The sequence below is a fragment of the Choristoneura fumiferana genome, chromosome 23 (assembly GCF_025370935.1).
Source record: "Choristoneura fumiferana chromosome 23, NRCan_CFum_1, whole genome shotgun sequence".
In the NCBI taxonomy this organism is placed as follows: Eukaryota; Metazoa; Arthropoda; class Insecta; order Lepidoptera; family Tortricidae; genus Choristoneura; species Choristoneura fumiferana.
The window spans coordinates 19,009,339-19,034,788 of NC_133494.1; the positions used below are offsets into that span (position 1 = coordinate 19,009,339).

Below are 25,450 nucleotides of genomic sequence, written 5' to 3' on the forward strand. Positions count from 1 at the left end.
ATTGATGGTTACAAATCGCATAGATTTTACTGTCTAAGTATAAGGTCACGCCTTGGAAAAAGCGGAGAATGTGGTTTAGCTACACGGCTAATGTGACGGTGGTTTTGAGATATTAATACAATTCTCATTTAATTTCTTAATTATTTCGTAGAAATTAGAGTTTTACAGTATTTTTAAAGACATTTTAAACCTAAACTTAGCCAACCTAACTCAAGGTAGGTATCCAATTCATTTTGTAAGTTACATGCGATTTTGCCGTATGTATTTATTTTTTAGGAGACGAAGAAAACAGTTTCCGTCACTTTGTTCCGCACTAAGCTTCTGTATTCCATCCATAAGCGCGGATAAACCTCTAGCCTTACATATAAAAGCGCGGCCAAAAAGGTTAAGAACCGCTGTCCTTGACAAAGATCTCCCTCCCATATTTATAAATTCACGCAACTGTTGGTAGGTATAATATTGTTGGCTGAACCTGCATTGTCTTTAACATCAGATAATTATTCATGTGCAAACAGCATTTCCGATGGGTTATACAAACCGCTCTCTATGGCCAACTACGGACTCCGGAGTCCAGCTGTTCGTTGTGGAAGGCAAGGCGAAGCCACCACCCCATTTTCCCAAGAAAGTCGTCATGAAGGTTCTCAGTACCGCAGTTATCAGGACCGCTGATACTGATACGACGATCACGACCACTGTCAAGAGTGTAGCGAGTTAGAAGAATACAAACCGCTCTTCTCATCTCTAGCTTCACCCTTACAAAATTGGGGTGTTCACCCTTAAAATTAGATATTAATTTAAAACTCCCCTTTAAAGGGGGGTAATAAAACAGGATTATGCACAATGTCTTGATGGATATAATGCAATATCTCCGGAAATAAGCAAATACTGTTAAGTACCTAATGAGCCAGAGGTACCTGATTTGGTACTCAAGCTAGGGGATTCAGTGACATTAATTGATTATCATGACGAAGAATGGAACATTATTATTAGGTATGCGAGCTTGTGAAGACTAAAAATACTGAAGCCGTATTGCCTGGTGTTCCCTTCTTTCGCAGACAGAAATTTCATAGAATTTCGTTTCGCAGAAAATGTTTCATATAATATTTGGTCCTTGTAATTTTAATTCGAATATTATTGTTTCAACGACTATTTACTTGAATTAAACATATTTAATAAAAAAACTATTCAATGAATCTTATATTTTCAAAATTATCAAATTGTAGAATTATTTTTAACAATATTGTTTGTTCGATACAATATATTAGAATAGGTTAGAAATCGCTACCAGAAATTTGGTTAGGTTGGTTAGGTTAGAACAGTGACCTAGTCAAAAACGACTCGCTACTAAAAAGTAGGTACGTTAGGTTAGGTTAGAACTGCGACCACATCAGATGCATGTTTTTCTTGGTAATAAGTTTTATAATAAATAAATAATATGAGAATAATGAATATTTGATTTGTTATTCTTTGATATGAATATCTAAACAATCATTTATATTTGTAACAAAAATCAATGATTTAAATTTCTTCAAAGTAAGTGTTCTGCGTATTGATTATTCTACGAAACGATAATATGATAAAAAATGTCTGTTAAACGAAATTATATTAAAATTTTGTCCGTAAAACAACGTACAACCCGCATTGTCTAACGTTTCTGACGCTCGCGATCGCAATCAAATGACAGTTTTTGTATGCGTAATCTGTCATTTGACTGTTATCGCGAGAGTCAGTAACGTTACGCAATAGCCCCTGTACCACTACCATGAGTTTACAGTGACCGTACTCCATAGCGACAGCGTAAATTATTTGTAGAGGCGCTGTACTATTCTCCATACAAATAATTTACGCCGTCGCTATCGAGTACGGTCACCGTAAACTCATGGAAAACAAAAAAGGAAAAACAAGTCTAGTAATAGTTGGCCTAGAACGTTGTCCAGTTTTTGTTTTGTTTACAATTAAATAAATAATATTTCAATGCCCTAATATAAATAGTGCTTAAGTGAATTTTAACATTAGGTTATGAATTTGCATGCCACAATGGCGCCACAAGGCGCCACATTAGTTATACAAATACAAATAATAATGTAATTAACAGCCTGTAATTTACCTATGTTGGACAATTATTTGTATTTGCAGTTGCAGTAACTTAAAGTTCTTTTTTTATTTTTTATTTATAAAAATTAAGGCAGACGGGTCTTTTTTGATGAATACTTTTTTTAAGTTCCGTAAAAATGGCCGCTTAAGAGTATATAACACAATATTTATTTGGAATGGTCTTATTATTAATTTATATTTCATACCCATGCTACAATACAAAAAATGTAATCCATACCTTTTTGCAATATAAAAGTGGATACTTATGTTGGACACTGATTGTACAGTCACCTGCATTAATTTCTGCCACAGCGAAGCGTGCAAAAATATCTGACAGGTCCTATCAGCCCTAGAAATAGTTAAATAGTTTCTGCTACTATATATGCTAATATTATTATTTATTTTTTAATTTTATCTTAATACTCAACAGTTGTGTTTATTTTATTTTTAACACAGTAGGTTCGCTATTTGAAGGGATCGCTAATGCGGATCGGAATTATTTCCAAATATCCCTGTCCATGATATAATCATTAACTTTAAAATACGCCTTAGATATTAATGTCTTCTTGACAATAGATCTGAATTTTGTATCCGTCACATTCTTTATCAAATGGAAACATCTGTTTGTGGAAAATATTAGCGCTCCCATTTTGACCGATGACCGCCATTACGACATGGCGTCATCGATGGGGACGCACAGAGCCAAGAAAGGGTAACTTTTTACTTTGGTATTTGTATTCACATACGTCAGTAATTTTTGTTTTTAGACCGCTACGAAGTTTTTATTCGACTGTATTAGATGGAATAGGACTTTAAAGAGAAGAAAATTTCAATGTTACTTTTATCCCGCGGGAATTATGCAATTTTCCGGTAAAATCTATCCTATTTCCTTCCCCGGGGCTCAAACTAAATCTGTACCAAATTCCGTCGAAATCAATTTACAAGTTTTAGTGTACCTAAAGAGGTAACAGACAGAACACTTAAGCATTTATAGGTAAATGTTTATCTCAAAAAAACAAATGCTTATTATGCAATGTGCAAGCACCTAAGTTTTTTTAAAGCAGACTTCAAAATATCAAAAGGTTTCTCAATTTGCTTTCTTAAACTAACTCACGTTGAAATTTACACAATTTTTTCTCTGAAAACCACAAGGACATCGAGGAAATACTTCACAGCTTTCATCACATTTGATCCCGTACAATAAAATCCCTACAAAAAGGGTCTTAAAAGATACCGATTGAAAATTCGGGCATCGAAATCTTTTTTTTTTCCTGATCATATCATCCCCCCCTTTCTGCCAGCATTGTGCGTGACAGTACTGATTAGATTCCTTTGATGTGGACCCTCTGTTTTCAAACAACTAATATCATATTGTACTGTTTGGACTCAAAGAAAATATGCCCTTTTATACAGAATTATCGATCTGGAATGAGAAAACGACACCCCAAAACAGGTGTGGAGTCGGGAAATTCGAGTTTAATACTCTGGCCATTTTATTTGAAGGTACATTTGTAAGTGGGTACATGGCATAAGATATGGCGTTTAATTATGTCGCTTCAATTCTTTTATTGTCATAGTGAAATGTTCTTTAAGGGTTGTACCTTTGTTTTCTGTACCTACTGCTCACTATATTGTTAACCCCCGACGCAAAAAGAGGGTTATAAATTTGACCGCTAGTACGTGTATCTGTCTGTGGCACCGTAGCTCTTAAACGGGTGGACCGATTTGTGGTGGACCGACCAGGGTTTCTAGCAATGGTTTTAGACATGTTTCATTAAAATCGGTTCATTCGTTTTTGAGATATTGTACTTTTTGTTGAATAGGTTATCGAGTTCAATAAAGATTCATTGTTTTGTAGATTGTAGTCAGGTCAGATAGGTAGGTAATTGGGTCAGGTAAAAATATCTTTAAGTGCCTAAATGAAGATTTTTCATTTTATATTTTAGTTACACATTGTACGGTGTGCGCAGTACTTTTCCTGTACTTTGTTAAATATTTTTTCACAAAATTTGGCTGCAAAAATGGCTGTCAATCTAATATCATTTCTGGTGAAGGTCAAACGTAACACGTTAATTTCACAGATGGGATGTTATGAATAATGCGCGATGTAATTATCGTTTGGGAATTGGGTCAGATGAATTTGGTTCATAACAACAACATTATTCTGAAAAGTTGCAACTTGGAACTATATACATTAACCTAACATACCTAATATACACAATATCCACTGCTGAGACATAAAAAAAACTTTTTAACCTTATAAATAACGAAATTCTTGCACTGACACTGAATTGTAAACACAAGTCCGAGCATACTGTAAAATCAATTGTAAAAGTAATTACCAAATGTGAATGTGAAATAAAAGATTATTCAATGGAATATAGAAGTTTGGATGAAAAAAAAAAAGGATTTGGATGATAGATGATGACTAAAAAGTGATACTACGTATTTTTAAACTACTCGACGCTTTCTAGATTATAGTTTTTAGTTGACGGTGATTTACTAAATTCTCCGCCATCACAAGTATGGTCTTCACAGGAAAGGTTTTCTGCTCGAATGTGAGTCATTACAGTGGTTTTGACCAACCATCATTGGGTCATCCACAACCTCTAATAACCTAGTGCAGCGACTTAGAAATAAGTATAAACCATTTCAAAACAGCATTTTATCTGTGACTTGTACCAAAGTACTAGGGCGAGGGTGGAACTGGAACCCTCAGTACAAAATTTTAAACTCCCAGCAACGGTTCGACCCCGGCCGTAAAACGGCGAGCTAAGTGTGCATTCGATCAAGTCCGCTCAGACTCAATTTACTAAATAGAAGCGTGGCGCTACAACAATAAATAAATACAAGTCAACGCACGTAAACAGAGCTCTGGGTGGCTAGTGGAGGGGATACGTTTGCGCATCTGTCAACTAACAAGCCAATGGCGTGACGGCCGCGCGCGCGCTCCTACGCCCCCTCCCGCGTCCCCCACTGCTCCGCCGCCAATTTGGTCCGTATTTCGCTCACTGCGCAGGTCGCCAGGAGCTCTTTTTACGTGCGTCGATTTGTACCTCATTTAGTTTCTTGCCAGAATCTTCTCAACACCTTTTTTCGAATCATTGGTGGGGGACTAGTGGGATAGACGGTTTTATTTTACATTCTTGTGCTTGTTATAGCCTCATCATCATCATCCCAGCCTATATACGTCCCACTGCTGGGCACAGGCCTCCTCTCAGAACAAAAGGGCTTGGGCCATATAGTTCCCACGCGGGCCCAGTGCGAATTGGGAACTTCACACGCACTATTGAATTTCTTCGCAGGTTTGTGCAGGTTTCCTCACGATGTTTTCCTTCACCGCAAAGCTCGTGGTAAATTTCAAATGTAATTCCGCACATGAATTTCGAAAAACTCAGAGGTGCGAGCCGGGGTTTGAACCCACGACCCTCTGTTTGAGAGGCGATAGGTCAAACCACTAGGCCACCACGGCCTAGCCGGGCCGGGCTTGTTATAGCCTAAATTGAATAAAATTATTTTGACTTTAACTCAATTCTCACCAGATTGTCTAAATTGTGAAAGTCCTTGCGCCTCCTCCTATACCAGTACAAGGTCCAAGGTCCTCCTCCTCCTATACAATATCCTCACCATGTGTAAGCTAGGATGACGAGTTTCGTATAACATTGTGGTTTTTATTCTACGACACCTGCGAGAGGAGATGCGCCAGTCCTCTTTCAAAACTAGCCACAGTTTACTTACTTACTTAACTACTTTACTTTCAGGTTATAACACACGTCATTATAGCTGAGCATGTACCTTCTCATTAACATGTGTTTTTTATGAGCAATAAATGTTTTTTCTTTATTTCTTTAATTATTGCCAGTTTAATCCAGTTCGACTCGCACTGGCTAGCTTTCTTTTATTTTGCAGCACATTCCAAATATAATTTTAAAAGCTCCAAATTCAAACCAACCGTCGACTTCGTGGCGGCAACAAAAACGTTACACAACTGTCAAATTGTCAACTCCATCACCCTTCGCGGCAAGCGGTAAAAACCTTGGAGCGTTTACCCTACTGGAGAGACCAGTGATGGATGAGCCTAAAAAAAGAACCAAAACTAAATTTCACCCTTCTTAACTTAATTTTTTCTAAATACTAAGCAAATTCTAATTTTTATTATTTTTGTTCTTGATTTTGTAACTTAATCATTATTGTAGGGAGGGGGCCGTTAATACTTTAATAAATACAACATAATGTACTTTAGTTTCCTGTTAACCTTAGCGGTCCCCCGACACCGACGACGCTTAGATTAAAAAAATATTACTAGATACTTTATACTAAATTAACTTAGGCTAATTTTGCGGGAAAACAGCATAGTCCCCGCGGGATAGGGATAAACGAATTCTTCGCAGATGAAGTCGCGGGCAACAGCTAGGTAGTCCAGAATTATTTTTACTTTTTAGTTGTCTTTTTTGGCGGGGTTTTTTTGTCGGCGTTTTTTTCGGGCGTTTTTTTATTTTTGCTGGCGTTTTTTGTGTCGGGGGTTTTTGAAATTTTTAATTTAAGTTTTTTTAGTGGATAAGGAATACTACTCAAACGTTTTTGAGAAACATATTAGTATCGTTACTATTGTCTCGCATTCCACAAAGCGACAGAATCTTTGCATCTTTTTAATATGGTATAAAGTATAAAGTCACTTCCCGAAGTTTGTACTTTTAGAGATTTAAACTAAGCGACGGATTTAAATGCGATGTTCACCTTCACATTAGGTATTTTTTACGAAAGGTATATGTATATACCATATGCATATACTAACGACTTGCCCTGGCTTTACACGGGAGTAGTTTTGAGAAAACGAAGCTGAAAATTTTCAAGTACTTTTTAAATAGAGACTTTTTTAAATTGTACTTACTCGAACCGGGCCGGGGCGGGTCGCCAGTTTTGTATAAAAAAAAAATCACACGGCACCACCAGTTTTTTAATGCTCTAAGATATTGACTGAGTGCAATAACCTCCTATCTCTGTATTTGAATGTTGACAATACAAATGTGATATCGATATGGACTTGGGTCGATTCGCCGATTTGCAACTGATGGCGACCATTTTTAACCCCGATGCAAAGAGAGGGGCGTTATAAGTTTGACCGCTATGTGTGTGTGTGTGTGTGTGTGTGTGTGTCTGTCTGTGGCACCGTAGCTCTTAAACGGGTGGACCGATTTGAATGCGGTTTTTTTAAGTAGAAAGCAGGTTTCTAGCGATGGTTCTTAGACATGTCTTATCAAAATCGGTTCAGCCGTTTTTGAGATATTGATTTTTGAAGTCACAAAGTCGGGGGTTTTCCCAACATTTTTTTGGTTAAGTTAGGTTATGTATTATTGCTTTGTGTTACATGAAAAATCACAAAGGGAGCGAGTTCACGGTGCTCAAGCGAAAGCAGCAATGTTATGCATTTTGCAGGATTTTGCTTGCAGGTCTAAAACTAGATTTTAGGTAGCTGTTGTCCGCGACTTTGCGAAGTATTTTGTAGTCCATAATTTATGCATAAATTCGAGCAAATATCGGCGGTCGGTCGTAAAATCCGCCAACATAAATGACGCAACTTCAAATAAATATTTGCAAAAACAACTGAACTTTTTTTTGTCGCTTAACGCCATCTACATGTTTGAATTTTCCGGAGTTTAGAATAGTTATCTTAGGAAGGAATAGTATCAAAGTACGGAAACACAAACAAAGCCGGGTTAGCCATTTCACAATCACCAAATATTACCATTCTTAACTGTCACTCTGACACGTGGCCGGCAATAAAGCAAATAATCGACTGGAATCGTATTTCACAATCGAATCGTATAATCGTATTACTTCGACACGGTTTACTCATTTGCTTTGTCAATATTAAGCTTTTACTTGTTAACGCATAACTGCCTCTGTCAATATTGGATAATGCGTTGACCTCTTTTTTTATACGGGAATGACTATGCGCTTGTATGTACATTAAGTACCTAAGATGTTGTTGTTGTTGATACCTCAAACTAACCTTACCAGCGGACAGAAACCATTTATTAAAAAAGTACCTACCTACATAAGCTTTTGCCTTTTAGCTTCATTAGCAACGAATTATAGTTTTATTTATCTACAGTCGAGGGCTTTAATTCATGAATCACCATGGAACCATTTCACAGTAAACGTCATAGTGACATCGCATTAATTAACTATGAAAATCGTAATGACTTTTCCTTTGAAAAGGTTCCATGGCGGCTCGTGAATAAAAGCCCTTGAGTGTACTAGACTTTAACTGTGGCTTCGCACGCGTAAATTATTAATGATTCGAAGTTTAATTAAAACTCCAGGAATAAAGGAGAAACCTCGAACATAGCTCTCTCTATTTCGTAGGGACAATTTTTTTTTGCCATCAGACTCCCGTCATTCATCATTTTTAAATCTGGCAACCCTGCGACCAAAACGTCAACGACCACTGACAGCTCTATGGCCGTAAATAAATCAAGGCCGGATTGGCGCTAACTCTCACATCCGCCCACAGACAATCAATTTTCGATGCCGACCATAACTTGTAGAGTGAGAGTGATCACTGGACTTTTAGGGTTTAGACCTTAGTTTGTGATTTATTAGAATTTGTTTTCCTACACGCACGATAATAGTTAAACGCTGTGGTAGCATAGTTAGCCTTGGTAATCTGACTTATAAAAAAATGTTTTATTAATCCGTCAGTTACAAAATATCGGATGGTTTTTTTTTTTCAATCAAACAAAAAATAATAAAAGATGAAGCATGTCAAAGTTCGGGAGTGGTCTGTGCCGCCAAGTACTATTATTAAGAGCGTTTATACCTGCTGAGCTGGCAACGTTGCATTTTTGTTAGTTTTTCTCAATTATTCCATAAAAATTTAACGAAAATAAAAAATGTGGTCTGATAGAACTCTTCTTATGGTATAAGTTAAGTAATGTGTCTACTCCAATAATAAAATTATTCGTGATAGACTTTTATATTCTTAAAAACTAATAAATGTTTATCGGTTTTTAAAGAAAATAAAAGTTCTATCACGAATAATTATTGGAGTAACATTAACTTATATATTAAGAAGAGTTCTATCAGACCACAGTTTTCATTTTCATTTTTTTTTGGATTAACCGAGAAAAACTATAAAACTAAAAAATGAAACGTTGCCAGCTCAGCATGTATAAACGCTCTTAAGTAAGTATTTATTATTTAAGTACGACGACCCGATGGCCAAGTGGTTAGAGGACCTGACTACGAAGCTTAAGGTCCCGGGTTCGATTCGGTTAGGCGTATTATAAAGTTAATGATTATATCATGGACAGGGATATTTGGTAATAATTCCGATCCGCATTAGCGATCCCTTCGCATGAGCGAACCTACTGTGTTAAAAATAAAGTTGTGTTAAATACTTGTGATGTATACATATCATTTAATAATATTGTAAATCTGTTTAAAAAAATATTTACCTCGTTGAGTTTCTTGCCGGATTCTTCTCAACAGAGGTTTTTCCGAACCGCCTTTTATAGCCTAAATTGAATAAAGACATTTTGACTTTGACTTTGACTTTGACTGCTGGCTCGTGCTGAGGCACCGACCAACTTCAGATTGGTAGAAAATTATTTTCATGGTTCTTTGTAGTCGGTTAATTTTTTTTGTAATATTTTTCTAAATACACTTAAAGAGCAACCAGCACAGACAATTCTGAAGGCGAGGTGTGAAAAAATAATTCTTGTTTCACAACATGATTACCATTAAATTTAGATACAAATAATAGATTTTCACTAGACATATCACCGACAATGTCACTTTGGTGAAATAGGAGCCTGCATAAAGCAGCGCACCGTGTTAAAGATTAGTTTTTTTTTAATTCGACTGGATGGAAAACGAGCAAGTGGGTCTCCTGATGGTAAGAGATCACCACCACCCATAAACATCTGCAACACCAGGGGTATATTATTGCAGATGCGTTGCCAACCTAGAGGCCTAAGGTGCGATACCTTAAGTGCCAGTTATTTCACCGGCTGTCTTACTCTAGTTGTATACTATATACATTATACAGATTTTCTGCGTGCCTTAAGTTGTGTTTTATGTAAAAGGAACGGCGCAAACGACGAACGGCTTCCAACAATGCAATAAATCGTTGTTAAAAACACATTAACTAATTATTTTTCTGGATCTGCAAACAATCTCCGCTGTAGCCATTTGCTTGCCGCCAAATCGCACAAACAAGGTACTTACGTCCGCTATAGCTAAAAAATACTTACCTATTATAATTATTAGACTGGTGATAAAAGGGCGGGCTCCTACTTTGCCCAGCGGATGAGCTTTGCGATCCAGCGTGGCAATGCTGCTAGCGACTTGGGATTCTTCCCACGCGTCAACAGTGGTGTTTTTTTAAGTTTTTCCATTTATTGTCTTTATTTGTTTACTTTTATAGTTAAGTTCGTTAGTTTAGGAATAATTTGCTATTTAAAAGTTATCACACAACAAAAAAATGAGTTTCTATCGATGAAAAATTGTTATTTGTTATCAAATACTTTATATGTCTTCGAGTGTCACCTAACTTACACAGTTTATATAAACGTTTTAGAACATTTAAACCACGCATAACTTGAAATTTGATATTGCTCGTCCCTGTTTTAGATAAGATAATATACCTTCTTAAAATGGGAAAAAATTGCCGAGCCATTTTCACCGCAAAGTTAAATGCCAGCTGTATGGCAAAAACATCACAAAATATTATTACCATTTTTTAGGAATATTGGCTGCCATAAAAAATGTTACAGCACTTAATTGATCCATATTATGATTATATTTAAATTTTTACCTTTTTTGGACTATTTTTTGCCCGTAATCTTACCTCGTCAATAGATGTCAGTTCGTTTCTCTAGTCAATATTATGATATGAAGAGAGCAGTTCAAACGCTCACAGAATAACCCTACGCTGCAAAGACTCCGCTCACACGCGTCGTTAATAAAAGGGTTTTTTTTCACTAATTGGCCCTCTCCATTCGAAATGTTAAGCAGTGGCGTGCAAAATTACAATTTAAAGAAGTCAAATTTCTTCTGAAACTATAATCTAGTCCTTGCTTCTATTGAATTAAATTTTCTACTCTTATCCATTCATTCACCGTTTGTCCATTTATTCATTTATTAGGGTTCACATCTCGTCGTCATTTAATCCCAACTTTCTATCCACGAAGTTCTTTGTTAATTTTAGCACATTAAATTTTAACAAACTTCAATTAACTTGAACCGGGTCGAGGCGGAGAAGATTAAAAATAATTACGTAAAGAACTGGCGGAAGTGATCACCGGTGGAATTGCTGGGTTAAAAAGTTTTATGTTTTATTGCCCTTAGAATTTCAGATGCGTTTTTTAATTGCATGTCTTAAGTAACGAGTACTGCCTTTTCGCAACGTAACGTTTGGCAATCTGTTTCATTTCGCAACTTTTCATTTCGCAAACTAAAACTGTAAATATTTCAGGATTTTTTCAGGGCCATCGTGTAGAACCATTTAGGTTAGGTTAGGTTAGTTTTATAAAAATCCTGAAAAAATTACAGTTTCAGAAATATTAAACAGTTGGGAAATGAAAAGTTGCGAAATGAAACAGGTTGCCAAACGTTATTCGCCGAAACATTAGTAAACCCTTAATTATGTATCTTGTTTAATAAATAATACTGATACTAATCGAATACTAAGTCAGATAATGACTACCTTGGTGCACACTAATTATGTAAGGATTTTTGTTTACACCTTTTACTAACCCTATCAATGAAATATAAAACGCAGAAGTTGAGTTTACAATATTTTTATTTCTATCAATAGAAAGTGCACTTGAAGTAAAAACTATCTTAAAAATAACCAAAGTATATCTACAATTCGCTTAAATCTTCAACACAAAGAACATAATATAATGACTCTTTATTGGGCGCCACATAGAAAGGAATACAGAAAACAGGCTCATGGAGATAGTTTATAAGGAAATCAATAGGCGGCTTTGTCGCTTCAGAGCGATTTCTTCCAAGCAGTAACAACAAGAAATAAAGAATAAATTACAGCAGATGTTTTAATTTATTTTAATCACGCATAGTCATTTGATTTATCGTTATACTTATACACATTCGTGGTATACACTCAGAATCCATCTAAAAATAGAAATATCATCTCACAACAGTCACATTTCACATTTCTGACCACCCTTATTATAGTTAAACTCATTTGTATACGCTGTACAGATTTACTATTCATAAACTTAAGTGTACCCCTTATCTTGTCCCTGTGTGTATACAACGGGATGAGCGATGGTCTAATAAAAATATGTCGTCATAAAAATATAATATTAATAGCAAAGGATAGAATTATTAGGGTCTGGCACGGGTTAAAAATATAGCTTTATGATATATTAGAAGATAATTGCAGCTTTGGTGTAATATTTATTGTCAGGGCATATTTAAAGGAAACTTGTTCGTTCCTGCTTTGTAGTAAGGGTGTTTCTTGTTTGTTATAAAGGGTGTGTTAGACAAATGTCTCTTGGCTTGTTTGGTGTCATAAAAATTTAATTTGTTTTTAACTCAGATTAAGTGTGGTATTAGTTATTTTTAGGGCGCCCTCTGAGTATAATTAAGTTGCTAAGAGCATCAGTGTTTATTTATAACAATTTGCTATATCACTACGCTAATTCCCGAGACTTTGTCTGCGTAGAATTCGTTTATCCAGGATAAAATTATCGTATGCCCTTTCCCCGGGGCTCACGCTATCCTTACACCGAATGGGATATTTTTCTTTTTCAATGTATCATCCCAGCCTATATATGTCCCACTGCTGGGCACAGGCCTCCTCTCAGAACAAGAGGCTTGGGCCATAGTTCCCACGCGGGCCCATGCGGATTGGGAACTTCACACGCACCATTGAATTGCTTTGCAGGTTTGTGCAGGTTTCCTCGCGATGTTTTCCTTCACCGCATAGCTCGTGGTAAATTTCAAATGTAATTCCGCACATGAATTTCGAAAAACTCAGAGGTGCGAGCCGGGTTTGAACCCACGACCCTCTGCTTGAGAGGCGATAGGTCAAACCACTAGGCCACCACGGCTTTCAATCAATTTCGGCTTTTCAATGTATGCGGTGACCAGATGGTCCCATTGGCATGATGGCGCCATTCGCAAGACCGGCAGCTTGCTGATTTGGTAACATGTCCACACCTAAAGCTTTGACATACCTAAGCATTTTTACTTTATTTTATTTACTTCCACATTTTGCCACGAATAAATGTTTTTTTCTTTCTTTCTTTCAAATCTTTTACATTTGACAGTATTGTCTTAATCTGTTTATGGTGCAATCGAATGTAAAAGGTTTCTTAGATTTAGATTCCTGATACGATAAAAATCGTGGCTACGCAATATCCGTTAATGGACGGATATGAAGAGCGCCGTGAAGCTTTTTTTTTAATCTTAAGAGTTTCAACAAATTGCACAAAAAACGAAAAAAAAATCTTACTAGCCAGTACACAATTTGTCGCCACCTCTAAATTCCATCAGACATGCATGTAGACTGTCTACTATCTATCAGTACAGTATACACTTGTAACTCTCCGCACTATTAAATTCAATTGGTTTGAGACTGACTCCATTGGATCGCAGTATGCAATAATTAACCAAACTTTTTTATATATTGCCAATATATTTATCCAACTGTCTGACAGTCGGGTAAATTAGAAAAGTTGAAAACTCCCGATACTGTCATTTCAATGTTCAATATCTCAAAAAGGACTAATCCGATTTTGATGAAACATAGCTAAGAACCACCACAAAGAAACTTGCTTTATTCGTTTGAGAGCTACGATTCCGCAGAAATACGAGAGCTTTCATAAACACCCCCTTGGGGGTTAAAAAAGAATTCCGCAGTGTATGTACCCCATTTGTTTGCACTGCTATTTACTGTATACTACCTACCATACTTCTGAAAAACCGAGATAACAGATCTAGAGACTGATCGCTATATAGAAAAAAAAACTAGAAAATATGGTTCAGCTGCCACTGTGTCGTGTTTTGAATAAAATGAACGATTACTTCATTTGTGTCTCAAAATATGAGAAGTTACGGTCCATTAGTATTTCTCGCTCTACTTACACTACTAAACGATGCGCTTGCGTTTAACTAATTTAAATACACTGCTTCGTATACACAAATAGAATCAAAGCTAGTCGTCTGTTTGGCATATTTGTTATTCAACTGGCAAAAGTATTGAAGGAAATAAAGCTATAGATCATTTTATTTGAAGTAACAAGTTTGACATTTTAGTATTTAACTGTAGCTGCGAATGAATGATAGTTTGGATATGATTATTTTTGTAGTTGGACCAAAACGAAACGAATGAGTTTTATTTCGGAAAGCTTTTTATTAACTTGCAATTTGTGTTTGTGTAATGTAATGTGCGGGTCAAATCTTTCAAGTTAAATTTGACCCACTTTTAGTAGTCGGATTGTTTTGAAATTTGGTATACTTTTATAAATTGCGTGACAATACAATAATCTGGGAGTGACATCCTGCTAGTCTGGCCAGGATCGTCTCCGCAGGACGGAACTCTTCAACGGTTAATAGCATCGACTTGAAATTCGGTATGCAAATGTAGTTTGGGTGACAATGCAAGTACAGTCAACAAAAACTACAGTCAGCAAAAAAAGCTTGTATTAAAAATTATTTTTACCAAAAACCTATTCTTAAGTAAATTAGTTAAAAGCCGTGGTGGCTTAGTGGTTTGACCTATTGCCTCTCAAGCAGAGGGTCATAGGTTCAAGACCAGGCTCGTACCTCTGAGTTTTTCAAAATGTATGCGTTAAATTACATTTGATATTTACCGCGAGCTTACGGTGAAGGAAACCATCGCGAGGAAACCTGCACACACCCGAGAAGAAATTTAAAGGTGTCTGTGTGAAGTTCTCAATCCGCACTTGGCCCGCGTGTGAACTCATTCTGAGAGGTTGATTAATTAACTACCACGATTTTCCATCAATATTTTATTTTGTCTTGGCGACGTATTGGACAATCAATTCCATCGCTGAGATCAAAGCCATCCCGTGGGAGACTCAACAGTAATTAATTACTTTAGTTTGTTTTGATTTGTGTCGACAAGAAGCATTTGTATTGTAAATGTATGGATGCATCTCATCATATACTTTACATGAACAATACAATATACTCTTTACGAGCGCTGGTAGTTTAAAAATAGACGTGTATAAGTGCCCATTGCGGCCTATTCACTGAATAAATGATTTGAATTTGAATTTTTGAACATCAACACATAGTACAGAAAATACAGGTATAGTAGAGATTTTCTAAGGTTAGCAATTGGCGGCCTTCTTGCTTCAGAGCCATCTCTTATAGACAATCTTTACAATAGACAGAAGTAAGGAATTTTAGCAACAATGTGACCTACCATGCTGGCCGGTACCGCAAAAAAGGAATAAAAATCAAACGGTTTATTTTCACTTTTGTTGCATTTTGAATTTAGAAGATTTGCTGGAAAAATCGAAATTGGAAAGATGAGATTTTTTTCTAAATGTTGCATGCAATTCAGGATGCGGTTATACTTCTAATAATCGTAATATTTTTATAATTTTCCAATTTTCTTGTTTAACTCCATAAGAATGGTTAACTGTTTTTGTTTTTCAGCGTATAAGGATTATTATCGTACCTGTTTTTACTTCAATTGCAATTGCCATTTTATCGCATCTACCATTCCTGTTTACCGATGTATGCTTTATTTCTGTTATGGCACTCCAGGTCTTTACCTTCATCCCAGCCTATATACGTCCACTGCTGGGCACAGGCCTCCTCTCAGAACAAGAGGGCTTGGCTATAGTTCCCACGCGGCCCAGTGCGGATTGGGAACTTCACACGCACCATTGAATTGCTTCGCAGGTTTGTGCAGGTTTCCTCACGATGTTTCCTTCACCGCAAAGCTCGTAGTAAATTTCAAATGTAATTCCGCACATGAATTTGGAAAAACTCAGAGGTGCGAGCCGGGGTTTGAACCCACGACCCTCTGTTTGAGAGGTCTTTACCTTATCATGTCTTAAATGCAATGTTTAACTATGTGACTGTTTGTTGCCTTAATAAATTAAAAAAAAATAAAAAAAACAATAATAAGTATTAAAACCAACTCATGATTGATTAATGTTAAAAATGCGCCAATTTTGTCATTAAAATGTTTTGTAGTCTTTGAATTTCTTTTTATAAACATTTACTATGTTACCAAAAATATTTATACCGATAAATTGAGTTTGGTATAAAAGTCTCGAATAGATTTTTTCCAATAATAATCCTGCCATGAGCCTCGCAGTTTTCCGTCCACTGCGGTTAGATTTAACCACAGACCATACAAGTTAGAATATATCTAGTATGTTGTTACACAAACGTCCGAGCTTAGCCCGTAGTTTTATGGGCCTATCCCGGCTCCACGTTATTCGGATAGTTTTTAAGCCTTTTAGTAAAATGTGTGCGGGTAAATTAAAGTTTGGAAAAATTGCGGCGACTCGCTATTTACTGTTTAAGCCACTATCCCTACTAATATTATAAATGCGAAAGTAACTCTGTCTGTCTGTCTGTCTGTCTGTTACCCTTTCACGTCGAAACCACTGAACCGATTTTGATGAAATTTGGTATATAGGTAGTTTGAACCCCAGGGATCAACATAGGATACCTTTTATTCCGGTAGAGGGCGCCACCGCGCGATAACCTAGATCAGCGCAGACGTAGTCGCGGGCATAAGCTAGTATTATATACTTAAACATCCAAGAATCGAGAACAAAAATTCGTATTTGTCTTACATTAATATCTGCACCGACCGAAGATCGAAACCGGGGCCTTAAGCTTAGGTAGTCAGGTTCTCTAATCACTAAGCTATCTTCCGTATCTATTACAGTCAGTTGATCAAACTATACTTAAAATTAAGTATAATGCCCTCTAACTGTAATTACAAGTGTCTTCTGCAAAACCTCTGTAGGTATTTCAATAGACCCGAGCTGCCTTCTCTATTACGATTCATTTTCTGCGTTTATTACATTCTTTGCTCGAACAAAAGTGGCTGAATGACTTAATTTCACGTTTTATTTATACAGAACGATAAAAACTTCAAGTTTTATGAGAAGACTCCGTAATTGTCAAAAAAAAGCCCAGTCACGCTTGCGGATCGTAAGGTTGTTTCTCTGTGTCTACTTTAATGATTATAATTTCAATTATCATCATTTCATTTATATTTCCTTACTAGTTTTTGCCTACGTCTTTGCTCACTTTAACCCATTTGAAACACACACACACACACACACACACACACACACACACAAGCATCACGCCTGTATTCTCAAATGGGGTAGGCAGAGCACACGAAACGTTACCGCTTTGGAGCCACTTTTAGCAATTTTAGGTTTAAGTCGGTACAATACAATACAATACAATACAAATATTCTTTATTGATCACCAAAAGCAAAAAATTCAAGTAGACAATAGGCGGTCTTAACGCTAAAAAGTCATCTCTTCCAGTCAACCAATTTCTGAGAAATTAATAAATATGAACAGACTAATGTAGGTGGCAAAGATAACAGACAGGAGAAACGTAGAATTAATAGACAATAAATATTAAAAACAATACAAAAATATAACAACAATACAATAGGGACAGGTTGCTAGCCTTGAAGGCTTGAAAGCTTGGTTGCATTTGAAAGACACAAGCAAGCAAGCAAAGTATGCTATAATGTAATCGAGTATGCGAGCAAGCATGTAAAACAATAATGGTACTTATAACTTTGTTTTTTTTAAAGTTAGTTTCTCTTTTTCGTTCTCACCACATTGTATTCGTTATTATTGGCCGTTTTGCAATTAGTTTTTTAGAATGGCATGACTAAATTAAAATACTAGACGAATTTTTTTAAGTGTAAAAATAAGCGTTTCCAATTCAATACATTCTAGACGATATAATGCAATCAATTCAATTGTTTAAATTAAATCAGATGCTCGAGGCAGTGGACACCCAAAATTAAATAAGAGTCATTTAAAAAAAACAAGCATAAAATATTGTCTAGCATTATCCGAGCTTAGAACACCGATTTTATATGACGTAAAAAAACAACCTGTAAGTTATCGGCGTTTTCGACTTTACATCGCATCGTCCCAAGCCCGAGGATGTCAATATTTGGTATAAGCTTTACTTAACTCACATTGTGTGTTTGTATATTATTTTGTTTAAGTCAAATTTTGCAAGTCAAATTCGCCCACTTCTATTGGATTGACTGTGTGAATATTTACGTAAGTATTCGCGTAGGTATTTTATTATGATCAAATCACGTCTTACGGCGTCAACGACCGCTCGCTTTATACTTCGGGCTTGTAAAAAACCTGAGAAATGACGCGGTGAAATACCCAGAGGTTTTTTGCTGCGAGCGGTTACATGAGCAAAGAACTGGACTAGGAAATAATCTAATTTGTATCTTGATTAATAAACAGTTCTTATTCTAAAGCCGAGTTTAGACTTGCTAGAAAAATCGTGCAAGTTGCAATACATTGCGAGGTATTAAAGCAAACGAGTTGGTAGTGGCCAATAGCGCCGCAATGTAATGCAACTTGCACGATTTTTCTTGCAACTCGGCTTAAGTCGCTACACTCTTTTATAGAGTGGTCATCGTCGTGAGGATCAGCAGTGAGCCTTCATGACAACTTTCTTAGGAAAATAGTGTGGTAGGTAGTTTGTTTCCCCCTGCCTTCCACATAGCATGATGGAGTGCGGAGTTCGTAGTTGACAATAGATAGCTGCTGCCCACTCCCACATCAGAGGCTTAATGACTAATGCTCTCGGAAGCACAATCGTTTTCACCACTTCCTTCAGTAACAGGATATCGAACGAGGGTAGAAAAAGATGGTAAACCAATCGCGAGCCCCTGAACTTTAGACAATACGACCTCAAGTCCCTTGATCGCCTTTTATGATATCCACGGGAAGAGGTGGGCCCATCTAGTTCTTAAACCGGTCATGGCACGGGTAGGTAGTACACAGTTAACATCAAAAGTAGCTGATCACTTTTTTACTCTATCGCATTGACAAATTGACAATCTTGCATGGCGTTTAGGACGTGGCTGTGAAATGTACGAAAGTGTATAGCTACTTTTGATGCTGACTGTATAGTCGAGTACATAAACTTGTGAGCAAAAATTTTTAAAAAAATATCTGAACACGACTCTATTGTTAACGGCGTAGAAGCGTGTTCAGATATATTTTTGATCAATATTTTGTGCACAAGTTTATGAACTCGACTGTACATACAGGATGGTACCAAATGATGTGCTGATACTTAAACAGGTGAAAGTGTTGCTTAAACTCAACAACTTTGATGAACGATGACAGGGCGAATTCTATTTTTATTATTATTATTCTTATCCATGTCACGTCATGTCATGTCACGAATAAATGTTTTCTTTCTTCTTTCTTTCTTTCTTTCTCCAAGAAACATAGGTCGAAAAACAAAAAAAAATTCAGACTCCCATACAAAATGTATTAGTTAGCTGACCGACTTACTATTGAAAGGCGAAAAAAAAAACGTTTTTTGACCTAATGTTCCGAAAGTTTTTCAGTTTAAACAACACTATCACCTGTTTAAGTATCAGCACATCATTTGGTATCATCCTGTATATTAATGTTAAAGTTATGCTAAAAAGCGTAGGTAAGCGTAGCGTAAAGCCGTGGTGGCCTAGTGGTTTGACCTATCGCCTCTCAAACAGAGGGTCGTGGGTTCAAACCCCGGCTCGCACCTCTGAGTTTTTCGAAATTCATGTGCGGAATTACATTTGAAATTTACCACGAGCTTTGCGGTGAAGGAAAACACCGTGAGGAAACCTGCACAAACCTGCGAAGCAATTCAATGGTGCGTGTGAAGTTCCCAATCCGCACTGGGCCCGCGTGGGAACTATGGCCCAAGCCCTCTTGTTCTGAGAGGAGGCCTGTGCCCAGCAGTGGGACGTATATAGGCTGGGATGATGATGATGATGAAAAAGCGTAGGCATACAAATTAATTTTAAGTTGCAAAATGTATCTAGGTCTGCATCCGGTGTTATCAATTAACACTGACTCATTATCAATTAATTAGTCATCTCCGGTCTATGAATAATTAATTATCAATAATATTGGAAAATAATGCATTCCAAACTCGATTTTTGTGTTTTTCGGACGTTTATTTGTTAGCAGGTCAGTAGTATAATTCTCTATTGTTTGTTTTTAATAGGTACAAGCTTTTATCAGTGTTTAGTTTGTAAGTCGTGGTTTTAAAAGGAGGGTGGGCTAATTGGCCCTTATACCAATGAGGGTAATATACCACCGGATATGATATTTTAAGTTGTAAAACTTATACAATGCCAGAGTCCCAAATTTTGTATGAAGTTATCGCCGCATAACATTAGTGCAAGTGAAAACGCGACTACCTATATAAGTAGGTTTTTTTATACTAAGTTCCTGTGTCACAGATCATGAAGGTTTTGGTAATTGTTGATGATTTTGTATCATTATATTTCTATTTTCTTCTACTTTATACATATGTATGTCGGCGGCCGATCGTAAAATCCGCCAGATCACGAAATTCCTAGGCATATCGTGAAATGGCGCCATTTCATGAATCGGCTAAGGGACATCCGCCATATCGTTCAAAACTCAACGTTTAACGATTTGCCTACTAACGTTTAGGGCCTAAACTTTAGGCAGATCATGAAATTCCTAGGCATATCATGAGACGCCGCCATTTCATGATTTGGCCACTTTAGACAGATCATGAAATTCCTAGGCATATCATGAAACGCTGCTATATCGGTTCTGGCACTTCGCCAGCCACTGCCGCGACACGCTCGCTTCGCTCACTCGGCTAGTGCGTTGTCGTCACAATTCATACTATCACTCCTCGCTTCGCTCGTCGTACCAACATTTTACTTATTCTCAGCATATCACGATGTGCCTTTATAAAGCTAGGAATATCGACGAATGCGTTACTCTAAATAATCGATCTGCCGTATTGTTTCTCAGGCACATCGTGATATGCCTGGCCAACTTTTAGGCATATCATGAAATGGCGCCATTTCACAATGTGCCTAGGAATTTCGTGATCTGGCGGATTTTACGATCGACCGCCGACATTATAAATGCGAAGCCTTAGACTGCATAGGACGTAATTTCTCGCGTCAACTCTAAACGTGATATTTAACTGAGGGTCATAGGAATAGCTGCAAATCCAGTAATCATCTAGTAGCCCGCGGATATTCATCCAACTGTACATAATAAGGTGTTGAATTCACGCACAGCCGTCTAGCTTAGTATAGTCGGCAGCGATTATAAATGGGTGGTAAAGTAAAATGATACTTGATTGGTGCGCGCATAGTCCAAAGTTGATTGAACGTTGGATTAGATGTAGTGTGTAAAATAGATGTGATAGGCGAAGCCAAAGGCTTACTTTAGTGCATCAGTATCAATACAAAGATTTTTAATGAAGTATACAGGTAAGGCTAGGCGTTTGATATTTATAACTCCACTGCTGTAACATGTTTCATATAATTTCAACTTCAACTTCAACTTTTTGCTTAATGGCAACCGTCGCTTTAGTTAGCAACCATTACTGCCAAACCCATAATTTCAATCATTCAGTGGGAAATATGAAAATGACAAAATTTGCCTGCAAATTTTGTTTTTAAGTTATTGACGTTTACTTGCCTGCCAGTGACGCTGTTAAAAATACGTGTTACTTGTTGGCAGCTATGAATTATATTCGGAAAGTTTTTTTTTCTGTATAAAAACCGTATGAATTAAGTAAGTGGCTGCACCTTAGCCTGTCCGAACTCAACGAACTAAGAAAAAAAAGTAAAAGGTTGCAGTATCGTTTTAGCGACATTACGATACAGTGTTGTTATGGGGAATAGACAATTATAGACTTTTCCAGAATCCTTTTATAATTATGTAAATCACAGATAACAGTATAGGAGTAGAAAAAGTAATTATTATTTAATCGGTGGACTGGGACAAAATGTGGAATTCAACTAGCATGATTGGTCGATTCATTACGTGCGCGTTTCAAAGGAAGCATACGCTTAGATATCCCGTACCCGTATCTAATGTTTCATGCCATCTAATTTGCAAGCAACATTTACATACCACTATAGTACAGTAATCATACTAATTTGCATTTTAAATGACGGAACATGATACTAGCGTATATGATACGAGGGGAACGGAACACCCGATCATTCTCGTGTAGGGTTTCGTTGGCAAAAGAACCTTTTTTAAGATAAGTCACCTGAAAATGTTCCCTTATAGACCAAAGGCGGTCCCTTGCTCTAGCTTTGCACGGGTCATCATATATGTATACTCAGCGGCACAAAATTTGGCTCACTTTTCATACAAAATTACCTTTGACCATACATTTTAAGAGCCACATTTTTTGCCACTCATCATCATCATGTCAGCCGAAAGACGTCCACTGCTGGACATAGGCCTCCTCCAAGGCTCTCCACTCAGACCGGCCTTGTGCTTTCCGCGTCCACCGCGATCCCGCGATCTTAACCAGCAGGTCGTCGCTCCATCTTGTTGGAGGCCTAGCGACAGCTCGTCTTCCGGTCCGCGGACGTCATTCCTTTCATTCCATTCATTTGGCCACTCAGTATATTATAATCATCAGCTGGAAGACGTCCACTGTTGAACGAAGGCCCCAAGAACGACACGATGAATGACAACTCGTCACTTGTATCCAACGGTTGCCCTCAACTCTCGCGATGTTTGCACGGCAGCAACTTTGAAAATTGTGATATGTATGTTTTTTATTCTTCTTGTTAAAGTAAATAATGTTCTAGTGTTTCACAAGCAACTGCCCAATAGATAACGCCCTGCTGTCTCCCTTATTGGTTCACAAAAAATGTTCAAACTGTTAAAAATATTAAAACAAAGTCTGTCAGGAACCCTCAAAAACTGTTTCAGCTCACACCTGCCCAATTTCTAACCATTCACAATTTAGGGTGATAGGTTAATGGCAGCCATGCAATTTTCGTTTGTTTTTATTAACGCCGTAATGTTTTGTTACCTTAATTAACTACAGTGAACTCGAAACGGAATTTGAAATGAGGTGAATTATTTTTACTATAGCAAACACGTGTCGTTTCGAATAAAGACGATAAGATAATGTATGTAAATAGTGTGTAAAATGGGACCGGCGGTGTATGTGATGACGTTTATATTCGAGTGTCCATCATCGTCGTCTGACAAGTTGTTAATTTTTAGGGTTCCGGAGCCAAAGTGGCAAAAACGGAACCCTTATAGTTTCGCCATGTCTGTCTGTCTGTCCGTCCGTCTGCGGCTTTGCTCAGGGACTGCTAGAAAGCTGTAGTTTTGCACGGATATATATATGTAAACTATGCCGACAAAATGGTACAATAACTAAAAAATATAAGTAAAGTGGGGGTGTTTTATTTTCTTATCCAACCCTATAGTGTGGGGTATCGTTGGAGAGGTCTCTTAAAACCATTAGGGGTTTGCTAAGACGATTTTTCGATTCATTATTTTTTTGCGAAATATTCAACTTTAAAGTGCAAATTTTCATTAAAATCTAAACCGGTGGGTGGAAAAATTTGAAAAAAATCAGGATGGTAGTAAGTATATCAAACTTTCAAGGAAAACTATAACGGCTAAGTTTGCTTGAGAATTATTAGTAGTTTTACTCTTAAATAGCAGCCTATGGTATAAAATATTGGAAGATTCCGTAGAAAATACGAAATCCTTAGAAAAATATTACTATTTTTTTCGTAATGGCTACGGAACCCTATCTTGGGCGTATCCGACACGCTCTTGGCCGGTTGGTCTTGGTCTTGGTCCATATCAATGAACTAAAAACTTATATTAGCTTTCCCGTGACCGTATGACAGCTACGTTTATGCAAATGTCTGTTTATGTAGCTCCTCCACTTCAACACTATAAAAGCACACACAAATAACAATAACTCAACTAAATATCAGCACCACCACACTACACTGACGCGTTTCGGACTCAACCAGAGTTCAGCCTCAGAGCAAAGTCTATATCTTCATTCAATTGAGGCTACAACAAGCACTTGTGAAAGTAAAAAAAAAACTCACACTTCACCAAATCCTCGATTCCCAAATCCGGCAAGAAACTCAACGAGGTATATATCCTACCAGATGTTAGACCATCGGCTTCTCTATCTATAGCATGATCCTATTTTTACAAGCTTTTATTTAGTTTCACTTGTCCCGTTGTCTGTCTGTCTGTCTGTCTGTCTGTTTAGTTAAATCTTGCAAGTTAAATTCGACCAACTTCCAGTAGTCGGTTTGACATACTTATGTAAATCACGTGACAATACAATAATCTAGTAGTGACATCCTGGTAGTCCAGCCGGGATCGTCTCCGCAGGACGGAACTCTTCAACGGTTAGCATCGACTTGAAATTTGGTATGCAAATGTAGTTTGTGTGACAATGTAAGTAAAGTCAACAAAAACTACAGTCAGCCAAAAAAGGTTGTACTAAAAATAAAAAAAATATGGTTAGGTTATTAGCGAGTTTCACGAGTCAAGCCTTTCCGACTTTTTAAATATCAATCCTTTGTGAATTTGAGCACAATGTTCTAAGGAAGTATTTTGCATTGGTTTTGCATAAAGCTCCTCCATCTCTACCTTCACGGGGGCCTGAAAAGTTTTTAAGTAGTAAGACGCCCCGAACATTAACAAACTACCTTTCCTAAGACTACCCTTTTAGTTTCGGGTTTCGAACTTGCCTAGTTAAATCACATTGGGAAAGAATTGGAAAGGAAACACACTTTACGGAATAAGCTATATATATTGTCCATACTTACGTTTGTAGCACGCGGGGCTATAAAACTGGATGGACTTGAATGAACTAAAAGAATTTCTTTGCTCACCCGCGACCTTATGATAGCTGTTTATGCAAGCTATGCGTGTTCATGCAGTTCCTTCACCTCCACACTGTAAGAACACACACAAATCACACAAACCCATCTATCACCACCACCGCACTACACCGACGCGTTTCGAACTCAACCAAAGCGCATCTTCAGAGAACATGAGGGTTTCATGAGGGTTTTCACAGAGGCGAAATGTCACTAGATGGCGTTAGTATCTTGCGATTGGCTCATTTACTTTTTTAACCAATCACTAGCATAATAATATTATGTAGGATAATGTATTTGTGTGTGTGTTGTTACTCCTTCACGCTAAACAGCTGGACGACTTTGGATGAAATTTGGTATGCAGATAGCTGGACATCTGGAATAGCCCAAAGGCTATTATTTATCCCAATATTCCTACGGGATAGGGA

At 37.2% G+C, this 25,450-nt stretch overlaps 1 protein-coding gene across 1 annotated transcript in view; it reads left to right on the forward strand.

Moving 5' to 3' along the window:
- Window positions 1–25,450, forward strand: part of LOC141441077 (uncharacterized) — a 356,648-nt gene that overhangs the window by 253,138 nt on the left and 78,060 nt on the right.